Source organism: Myotis lucifugus, unplaced genomic scaffold (assembly GCF_000147115.1).
Source record: "Myotis lucifugus unplaced genomic scaffold, Myoluc2.0 scaffold_89, whole genome shotgun sequence".
In the NCBI taxonomy this organism is placed as follows: domain Eukaryota; kingdom Metazoa; phylum Chordata; class Mammalia; order Chiroptera; family Vespertilionidae; genus Myotis; species Myotis lucifugus.
Genome location: NW_005871137.1, coordinates 2,111,471 through 2,120,340, shown reverse-complemented (window position 1 = coordinate 2,120,340; position 8,870 = coordinate 2,111,471).

Genomic DNA, 8,870 nt, shown 5'->3' with positions numbered 1-8,870 from the left:
TTATAAAGTTCATGTGTTTAATGATGTCTTAGTGTTATAAGTGGGGCATTTGAGACATTTGGGGTAATTTCGTCCAACCTCAAAGGAACTGAAGAAAGTACATTTGTTTTGGCAGAAGGCAGTGATGTTGCAGTTGCTAAGGGGATCTAGAATCTCCCTAGGCGTCAGGGTCAAACTTCACTTGTTGGAGATGGAAAATAATGAGAAATTGGCTATAAACATTTGGTCTATGATTCCTTTGAACTAAACCTTAATGATTTTGGACTAGGTCTGTTTTTCTTTTAGTTATGAAATTCCAGGGAAAAAGTCTTATATCAGCCTTAATTACTATTTGAGATTTCAGTAATCAGAAGAGATTCATATTACTCGTATGTGGAATATGTGACATGGCTAATTTACTGTGTGAACTGCATTGAGGCTGTTCTTTGAGCTCAATGCATAGCTTCCACAGAATTGTATGGGACATGGTTTGTATATTTTGAATGGGAAATGAAACAGAATACAGTTTTGACTTAGGGAGCAAACTTGGCTTTGAAGGATAAACTTGGCCTTGAAGGTAAAAGCTGAACTGCCCACCTTGGATCCAGGAAACTCAGAGAAGCACTGGCTGGTTTGGCAAGGGCTTCATGTAGGTCAAATAGTACTGTACTTTTTCCCTGAGGAGGTTGACTAAAACAAATAAGAGAAGCAAAAGCTGGAAAATAGTAGGCACATTCATCACATATATTCATGTGTCCATGAAAAGATTTCCATTCTACTCTAGTGAAAAGGAAATAATAACAGGAAAGTTATTTCTGCTCTCAGACTTCTTTCCTCATTCCAACAGCCACTGAGTAGAAATGGCTTCCTTATGAACTTTAACCAGATCATGTGTAGTCCAACTGTCTTCTCAGAATTCTTTGAGTTCTAATATTCATAACAGGCATACATTGCCTACTAGGTTTCCTTTTGATGACTGGAAGCCTGCAGGTTAGGGTGAGAAAGTTTAATAAATCTAATATATATTCTCTATATCTGTCAGATTACTTTAATTTTTAATTGTACAGAACTCACATAAGTAAGTTGATGTAATGAATTTTTACCCTAGAACCGTATCAGCAAAGTATTTCTTCCATTTTCAATATTCAATAGCCTTTCTTCAACCTGCAAAGTATTAGCCACCAAGACCAACTCATGGGAAGACATTTTCTGAATGTGTGGCAGAGCTGGCGTCTCCATTTTCACAGCCCTCTGTTGTGTATCTTTTTTATTGCCTTCATTTGATCTGTTTGCATGTCTGTCTCCAAAGAGTATTTGATAAGCAGCTCAAAGATAGTACTTACCTATATTTGTGCCCCGTCTACATGGCACAACACATGTTTATTCAGTAGACTGACTCTGCCCACTTTGACCTTTGATGAAGACATAGCCTTCTCAAATACACAGATTTATAGTTACATTTTAACCAAGTTATGAGAACAAACCTCTAGAGCAAAATTCAGTCTGGTTTAGGTATCTTTGTTGTAATGCTTTCTTTTTTATGTAGAGGAGATTCCCAAACTTGGGGGCCTCAGTTTTTTAATCTCCATAAAGAGAATAATAATTTTTACCCAATTAGTTGTTTTTAGTAACAAAATAAGACAACGTATATAAGGTACAAACAAAGTGCCTGGCATATGGTAGATACTTAATAATTTTAGTCATTTATATAAGGGAACATCTGCAAGTACTTTCAATAATAAAGACAATTTTTTTTTAAAGTTAGTCATACAAAACAGAATGAAAAGGGACTGTTGCTTTTTAAGAGTGAGATATTTTAATCTCAATATCAATATGTTGATTCTTTATTTAAAGTTACATATTTCTCATTTATTTTTAACCAGTGACCCAGTGCATGAAATTCATGCACATTAAAAGGGAATTAGAGGAAATATTTTAATATTGCTATTTTCCCTTTCACTATAGTAGAAATGTCAGAGATGAAAGAAAATTAGTAAAATGTATATGAAAATCTTCCTCCTATCAGAGTCTGGGGCACACCACGGGAACCAAAGTCAAGTCCCCGCCCACCCATGTGTGCCTCAAAATTGTGCAAGACCCAGACCCAGACAGCCCCACCCCCTTCAAGCTCTGCAGGTGGGGGGCATGGCCTGAGGTCCTCCAGCCTGGTGCCAGGGCGGGGGGTATGGCCTGAGATCTCCTGTCAAGCCCCACCAGGCAGGTGGTTCAGCCTCAGGTACCCTGCCCCGGCCCAGCGCCACGCATCCTCAGGTCCCTGCTGATTGCTCGTTAAAGCTTGTTATGGGAACTCGGCCTCTGCTGTGGGCGCAGCCATCTTGACCGTTATGGTGTGGTGGTCAATTTGCATATTCCATCTTTATCAGATAAGATAACCTAGTTAAACCATCCCATTTAGGAGATGCCTTCTTACTTTCTCCCATTTACTAGTACATCTAGGTGATTTCAAAAACTAGAGTATGATGCTTAGGGTTTTCAGTTTCTTCAGGAAGAACAAGGCATCATTTTTATTTGGTTACATGAAATTCACAGGAAAATTTAAAGAAATGTTATTGTTATTCTACCCAAAATTACACATTTAAAACTAAGGGGTGACTTCCTAAAGAATAAAAGACAAAAGGTAATTTTACAGTCTCTAACATATTTTCATGGATGTGTTTGGTGCATAAAAACATACCCAATGTTTTAAGAAAAATAATATAGAAAAACATAAAATTCATGCTACAGGCAATTTAAGTAATGCCTGAATATTTTTTAGATGTGTAGTTTTCATTTTATTGATTACTTTCATATTAGATAGAGATATTTCTCTTTATGTCATTCTACACATGAAAGATTTAGTTTTTTTACTGAAGGATCAAACCAAAATTAAGAAACTATAATTTCTCTTGTGTATTAAAAAGCTTTCTATGTACCTCTTTAATTTTTTAGGTCTTTAAGTTGTATAACATGATTCAACTTAAAAGTTTGTGGTACTTTTGTGAGTGAAAATCTATTGTGAATTTTTTTTAAAACATATTTTATTGATTTTTTACAGAGAGAGGAAGGGAGAGAGATAGAGAGTTAGAAAGATCAATGAGAAAGAAACGTCGATCAGCTGCCCCCTGCACACCCCCCAACTGGGGATGTGCCCCCTGCACACCCCCCAACTGGGGATGTGCCCGCAACCCGGGTACATGCCCTTGACCGGAATCGAACCTGGGACCTTTCAGTCCGCAGGCTGACGCTCTATCCACTGAGCCAAACTGGTTTTGGCAATTGTGAATTTTTAACACACACAGACATTAAATCGTTAGCACCATTATATATTTTAGCAAAATATATTTTATAAATGATGCATTGCAAGGAACAAGGCTCTTTTCTATACAAATGGCAATATCAGGAAAATACCTGTACACAGCTCTTTACCTTATACAAGCTGTGAGAACTGAAAGCAGAGCCCACCTATAAAAACTAGGTAATAGAAAGGATATTGAAAAGACAGCCAACAGCCGCTTTACCTCATTTTCAATGAGCAGATAATGGATTTAATGACCCAGAGTGTCACAGGTTTCATGTTTTATTTATTATTTGTCAAATATTTTCTCAGTGCCTACCATGGAAAGACCCAATGCTTGAAGGAGGAAGCACATTATTAAGCAAAGATAGACTCCTTCCTGGTTCTCATGGAATTTAAATTCTTGGAGACAGTATGAACACGACTGACTTAGCCTTTATATTCAAGAATCATAGTCTTGTGATTGATAATGATGCCGACAGGTCATTAAAAATCTTGTAATTAGTTGCAAAAACAGCACGGAAGGAGTATACAGATATTAAAACACAGTGATATCTCTTCTAGAATGGGCTTCTTTGAGAGGGGGGTATGTGAATTGGGATCTGAAGGATGACTAGCAATTGTTAATTGGAATTGGGAGAAGTCAGCCTTGAAGAAGAAAAAACAGCTTGCATAAAGGCACAGGGCAGAGAGACAACATATTTGCTTGAAACTGTCATCAGGGGGTGTTGAGAAAACAAAAGCTTGATCCTGCCACTCTTTACAGAGGTTAACTTCATTAAGGAAGTACTACACAGTTTTAAGGAGGAGAATTAAAGTATGTATTTTAATTTTTTAAATAAGAGATCACTGTGTCCATACTATGGCAAGTAAATCAGGCTGTCAGAGTATAGTAGGAATAATGAAGGAAACTTGAGTCAAGGACCTATGTAATAAATAGGTGAGAGATGCTGATGTCTCAGAACCAAATGGTGGGAATGGAGGAATAAATAATGAAGTTAAAGATATTTAGGGGGAAAATAGAGTAACTAAAAGTTGATTGGTATACCATGACGAGGCCTAAAGTGAAATCATGTGTGCCTTTTCCATATTTTGAAAGAAGAAAGTAACCAATGCTCAACTTTCTCTAACCTTTCAGCTCTCACCTGCTGCACAATTTTGCACCGTCTGAACCTAGCTGAAATAGTTTCAGTAAATGTGGAGTATGTTAAACTTCTCCAACTATGACATTTGAGTCACTAATGCATTCAGTCTTCTGAACATTAACTCAAATTTCTGTTTTCTGCCTAAGAAGCCATCTCCTGTCCTATCATTTTAGCATTTCTCCATTTCTGTCCATGTAAATGGACTGTGACTTTATAGGTTAATCTAATAACAAATAGGGTTTATCACTTCAGGAGAGAGTTTCCCTACACACAAGTGGAGAACAATAGATGCCATGCTGGGTTGTTAGTTAATCTTCCATACAAGCTCAGTGACTCATTTCTGCAGATAAGCCTCATAGCAGTAAACACAGGGTTCAGAATTGCACCACAGCAAAATGATAGATCACCACATGTCATGGGTACAGTGCATTACTAATGAATAATTGTCTTTACCATGACAAAGAGCTACTTATCTGATTTCTACCTACCTCAGTGAGCTCCTGCTGACTCTTGTGGATTTAAAATTTGTGCCGGCTTAGGACCCCTGCACGGCTGCTCACTCTGCTCAAAGTGTTTCTGCCAGACCCCCCATTGCTTCCTTCCCTTGCTTTATTCAAGTTTCTGTTTAATATTCCTTCTCCTTGTCTCTTATCATACCACTTCACTGGCTGCTACTCCTCAATATCCTCCTACCTTGCTTATTTTCTTATTCATAGCATTAATCAATACCTGATGTTATTTTGTATTTCAAAAATGTTGCTTTGCTTATTGTGGTAGGCTGAACAATACTACCCTCTCAAACCCCAAGATGTCCATGTCCTAATCTCCAAAACCGATCACCTTACTGCATAAAAAGAGCCTTGCAAATATGATCAAAGTAAGGATTTTGTGGTGATGGGATTATACTGGATCATCTAGGTGGGTCTAATGCAGTGGTTCTCAACCTTCCTAATGCCACGACCCTTTAATACAGTTCCTCATGTTGTGGTGATCCCCAACCATAAAATTATTTTCGTTGCTACTTCATAACTGCAATTTTGCTACTGTTATGAATCATAATGTAAATATCCGATATGCAGGATGTATTTTCATTGTTACAAATTGAACATAATTAAAGCATAGTGATTAATCACAAAACAATATGTAATTATATATGTGTTTTCCGATGGTCTTAGGTGACACCTATGAAAGGGTTGTTCGACCCCCCAAAGGGGTCGCAACCCACAGGTTGAGAACTGCTGGTCTAATGTAATCAAGAGGGTTGGAGTAATTCTAGGAAGAGGTTGGAGTAATGCAAGGAAGACTTCTTATGCTAAGGAGTGCAAACAGGCTCAGCTGAAAAAGGCAAGGAAATAGATTTTCCCCCTAGAGCTCCCAGGAGGAACACCTTGCTTGTAGACTTCTGATCTCCAAAACTATAAAAGAATAAAATTTTTGTTGTTTTAAGCCACTAAATTTGTGGTAACTTATTAGAAAAGCCAAGGAAACTAATACAGTTTCTTTCTACCTCTTCCAACAGAATATAAACTTGAGGAAATTAGGAACATAATCTCGTTTACTACTATGCATTTATGTAAAGAACACTGTGTGCTCAAGATAGGTAATTGATAACCATTTCCAAAATAAATAAATTATACTAGTATTTAGAATTCAGAAATGTACAGAGTCTAATAGACACAGAAATGCCTGCACATACATGTACACCACAAACACAAATTACTCATATATCTGAAAAATATTATACTACTCTGAATTAAATACATGCCTCTACATATATTTTAAAAAGAGTTGCTTGCCCGGTGGGCATGGCTAAGTGGTTGAGCATCGACCTATGTACCAGGAGATCATGGTTCAATTCCCGGTCAGGGCACATACCCGGGTTGCAGGCTCAATCCCCAGTAGGGGGCATGCAAGAGGCAACTGATCCATGATTCTCTCTCATCATTCTATCTCTCCCTCTCCCTTCCTCTCTGATATTAATAAAAATATATTTAAAAAAAGAGTTGCTTAACCTTCTTTAAGTTCTTCCAAATGCACAAAGAATGTAGGCAAGTTAAGAAATGTTCATGTAAATATAATAACCATGCTTTAGTACATTGGATGAACCAAGTTAATCAAGGAAATTAACCTTCTATATGGACATCTGGTGTGTCCTGTTGCAATGCAGTTGAAAGGAAGGTAACATGGCTATTATACAGTTTAGAGTGTATATTCTTTCCTGAATCAAAAACAAACAAAAACAAAGGGAATCCCTTTGCAACTCAGCTAGCTTTTCGGCACGACATTGTTTAACAATAGCAAGAATTTGACCTTTAGAGAAAAACAGTGAATAAACAAATTAAATGTTGAGCAGAAAATACATTATCTCACCATTATTGAATTTAATGGATGATTTTTTTTCCAGTCCTTTAGGTGAGCAGGATTACCAAGAGTCAGCCAGGAGCTCATCAAACTACTGTTAGACTGGCCTGGCAGCCACCTACGATGGTATCCTGGCAACCCTGGATGTTTCATTCAAGCCAGAAATCTTATAATAGTCCTACTTTGGACTCAAAAGTGAGATTGTGATGCACCATTTGTTTGGAGTTAAAATAAAAAGGCAATTATTGAGTGTAATTCAGATGCTTATATCACTAAGTGGTTTTATCTCACTAGTTACATGCCGTAGCTCCCTTTGTGCACTTGTTACATAAAGATGGTAATCTTTAGGTTCTCCCTTTGCCAAATGCCTTACCTACACTGATGATGTGGTTCCCTAGTTCTCCAATGTATTCAGCTATTAAAATAGAATAGCAAATGTTGGAAATTTACATAGACGCAGATCAGCAGTGTTCCTTTTTAGACTAGCTAGGATTCCAAATGGAGATGCTGGGAGCTGCAATCTGCCATTTTTATGTTTGAAAGAAAGGTCTATTCATTCAATGAGTAGAAATGAGAAATCAGAGAGCAATCGTTTTCTTTAAATTTTCTGGTCCACGTAAAACTATTATGTGGGCTTTATGGAAAAATATTCATGAACAATTTAAATTCCTTTGTGCATTTAGTTATAACGTTTTAAGCAACACTGATGCAGCTAGAATTCAGAACATTTATTTTAAATATGTAAAATATATCAAACTAAAATTTATCCAGATAATATTGCCAAGTAACCTGAATCATAGTACAGTTAATATGCATTTTGGAAAACATAATAAAACAGATGGATCTGGAGCCTGATAGTATTTGGTTTGATTTAGGATATGTCCAACTTTATTGAATGTTGTTTCTAAAATCAAAACCTATCTTAACTCAGAAGCTATCATGTAACAACTAAATCACTTACAGTTTTAGTCACTATTATATTTAGTTCTAATTCTCTCTTTAAATTAGATATTGTATTAAAATTTTCAAGTATTAAATGCTTTTCCAAATTCGATTTAAATATACATTTAAATTTTGAGCTCATTTCCCTTTTGTGTTTTCTTATTTTATTTTTCAGAAAATACAAGCTGTCTACATATTAATGAAGTCAACATTTACCTTTTAATAAACACATCTAATGACATTGAACATAATTTATTAATTTGAATATACAGGTTGATAGCTATTCCATTTTATAGCTTAATAATCTGATAAAGAATGATGGCAGGACATGTGGAAGAAAAACTTTGATATACTCTTTTGAAAAAGCAATGAAGACACTGCCAAAATTTTCAAAAACAATATTTTCAGAACTTTGGAATGAACCAAAGGCTTAAAACAATGTGGGTAGCATTTAATTAGAAGAAGAAGAACAAGAACAATAAAATTTGTGCGGTTTTTTTACTTACTCTATTCCCAATGTCCTATCTCTAGCTCCGTCGTAACCTTGAAAACCAACAGCTACACAATCACAGTAAAAAACAGCAATCTATCAGCCACTGGAGGTGGCAGGACTGAGTTGGAGCTCCCCCAAAGCTCTATTCTCAGATAACTGACCTTATGCTACCTGTCTGCTAGTTCCCTAAAAAATCCCACTTGCAAGCCTTGTCCAACTCTTATCTTTATTTGATCTGACTCAGAGCTTGCCCACTGCAAACAGCTTTTCCTTGAGGCTATTGTTAGCAAAAATAGTTTAACATCACAGCTTCATAAGGCACCAATAAGAGTTGGGGCAAATAAGAAGGTGATGAAAATGCTTAAGAGGAAAACCTGGAGAATATAATGACCTCAAAGGACTTCGAAAAATTCTAACATTCTAATATAGAGGATGTTAAAAATTAGTTGCTTTTATTATTATGTTATTATTATTGATGTTTGAGTTTTATTATCACAATGTTTTAATAAATATGGTTGACATTAAATCTTTCCTTGGTGGATTAGAAATCATGTTATTTGATTTACATCATTTATGCCTGATTTGTTTTACAACACCATTTTTAACTACTTATAGTCAAAGGGAATATGACATATTTTTATTTATTTACTTATTT